Raw genomic sequence first — 2,893 nt, 5'->3', positions numbered from 1 at the left:
TATATATATATATATATATATATATATGTATATATGAAAAAAAAAGTGTATACACACTTCAGGAAAGTGTTATTGCAAATTATTCGGTGTTACCACAATTTAATAAAACATCGAAAAAGTATTTATATTTTTCTAGGGGTACTTATAAAAGTTAATAATTTGTTTTTCACTGTCGAACTCAAAGCGGAAAAGATATAAATAACAGCTGATAATATTTTTGGGCCCCACAGTTTAAAATGAATATAATACTTCACTTCCCTGTTTTGTTCTAAATTTAAATATCATTAACTATATACTTATTTACTTGGGTTTTGGTTGGTCGATGCCTTTAAATTCTATATCATTTGAAGAGTTCCAAAAAATAGAAAAGAACAAATTTTAAACAGTACATCTGTATTTATGGAAGTTCTTTTATAAGTGATGTAAATTTAGTGTGAGAATGGAGCACAGGTCGAATGATGAACCGATTCCATTAGAGAAAATCATTTTCAAATTGAATATGCTTTTGGAATTCTGTGTAAATTTTCAATTCTTTTGGTTGCAATAATTCCAAACAGTCTTTGACAAAGTCAACCACTGTTGGAATATGTTCATTTAATGAAAGTGTTTGCCATTTATTTCCAAAAAGTGTAAAGAATTCTTTGTTTTCTTGCATCAAATTTTGTGATTCCATCCAAAATTGGTTACTTTGTACAAGAAGTTCTAGTATTTCAACGTAATCATTATTCAAAGAAAGCCAGTGTCTTGAGACAATTATTGAATGGTAATTTTCCTTCTGTGATAAATTAGAATGTTGCCGAATATAATTACCGAACTGCTGGGAAGGAAAATGCTTACCAAACACTGTCTTTGATTCTTCAGTTAAATCAATTTTGAGCTGTTTCATTTTGAAATTTCTTAAGAGGTAAATCTTTTGAGCTGCTGCAGTTTGGAGTAAAAGTTTCAATGCTTCCATCCTGGAATCATTAAAATGGCCAATTTTACCCAAAAACTCAAAAGTAGTCTGAAAAAATGTTATTACAGAATTATGGGATACTCGTTCCTCTTCCATTCTATGGCCACACATAATATACCACATTGCAGACATTAATTTCAAAAACTTTTGAGCTGCTGGTTGCATTATTTTAGCTTGGTCTTTTAAATAATTGGCCCTTGCATTGTAAGAACTTGAATCATTGTAGCAGTGAGTTTCTAATAACCCAGATCCTAACAGGTGTGTATTTGTCTTGAATAGGCCCTCACTCTTTACTCTTCTGTGCTTCTGAGGATATGGCATTGACCTTAAAGCTTTTATGTCTTTCTGAATACAACAATAAGGTATTTTATGAAGTAAAGCAGTTTTTATTTTCACTATGATGCATATATTCCACTTTTTTCTAGTAAAATATGAACGCTGCATTCTCTTTTTATTATTCTCATCAAATTTAGACTTCATTTTTATTTTTAGTTTCCTATCCAATAATGTCAATGGAATTTTGATGACTAATTTCTTTTCCCTTTGTGTAAGAGAATAAATAGGGAGTCTCAGAAGTGAGCATCTGTTATTGAAGATGTCAAATGGGCTGACTTTGTATTTAGGAGAAGAAAAAATCAGAGCAGCTGATATATCTTTTTCTATATTGAGACAGGGCCTCAAGCTTTTTTGATAAGTTCCAGTTGAATAAGGTTTTACAAATTCCTGTGTATTAACAATCTGTGTCAGATGATCGTCTTTTGAAAATTTATTCTCCAAGACATTTTCACTAGAAAATGTAATTTTATGCGGAGATATTTCAGATGTATTTGCAAAAGGTATTTCACAGGAAGGCGACTGGTGTTCAGTTTTGTATTGATATTTGTAGCTCGGTTCTTTTAAAGGACTTTCTTTGGCAATGATCTTAATACTCTTTTCATCTTGTATCTCGTTTATGTAAGTGTATTTCGTCTGTTTCATGTATTTATTTTCATCCACAGCATTAACATGTGGTACAACCTGATGCACTGTCATTGAACACTTTTGTTCCTTTGACATGTTAAAGTTATATTCCATCCTATTTGTTAAGTCATTTTTCGTTTCGTTTACAACAGATTTGTCACTTTTTATGTAGTTAAAACCTTGTGACAAATCTTTTCTTTCTTTCGGCAATGAACAGTTGGCTATATTATCCAAACTTGGAAGATATTTTTCTGTTTTAGTCGTTATTTTGACACTATAGGAATCACTTCTAGGGTAATACAATTTTTTATTGATTTCTTCAATTCCATATTTAATCTCGCTATCATACATTGGTGCAGTTGGAGATGTGTGGACAGAAACAACTGAAGAATTTTTATTATCAGATACATAAGCTCGTCTTGAACTCTGCTTTACAACAGAGAATTGTGAATATTGCGGTTCCAAAATATGTCTTTTTTTCCATTCTTTCATATTTTCAGATTTCTGTTTTATGTTAAGGTCATCGACAGGAGAAGACCAGGTATTGAGTTCAACATTTTCTGTACAAGGTTCCAAATCATTATTTTCAGTGTTTTTAAATTTTGGACTTTTAATAGGACTAAGTGGCTTTAAATTGGTAATAATTTCAGAGAATATAGTCTGTAGAGAAATGATTGGTTTATTGCTAATTGGCCTTGACAAACTTTGATCCAGTTGCTTAGAATTTTTCCATTCATTTATGGGTGAAGAAATTGGGGAGAGGGGAGGCTCAAGAGCTGATTTTACAATTGTCAGCCTAAATATTTCTTCGACATTTCTGTCTTTCGATGAATCCTTTCTCATGTCAGTAATCAGAGTTTGACCATCTCTTATCTCCTGTTGTTCTGGTTTACAATACATATCGTTACTGACTCCATTTTTTTGAAGGGTCATTGTTTGACCAGATGTTGGTAAAAGAGATGATTGCGTAGGCCTATG

The sequence above is a fragment of the Octopus bimaculoides genome, chromosome 20 (assembly GCF_001194135.2).
Source record: "Octopus bimaculoides isolate UCB-OBI-ISO-001 chromosome 20, ASM119413v2, whole genome shotgun sequence".
Taxonomy (NCBI): domain Eukaryota; kingdom Metazoa; phylum Mollusca; class Cephalopoda; order Octopoda; family Octopodidae; genus Octopus; species Octopus bimaculoides.
Note: the sequence above shows the minus strand (reverse complement) of the source record.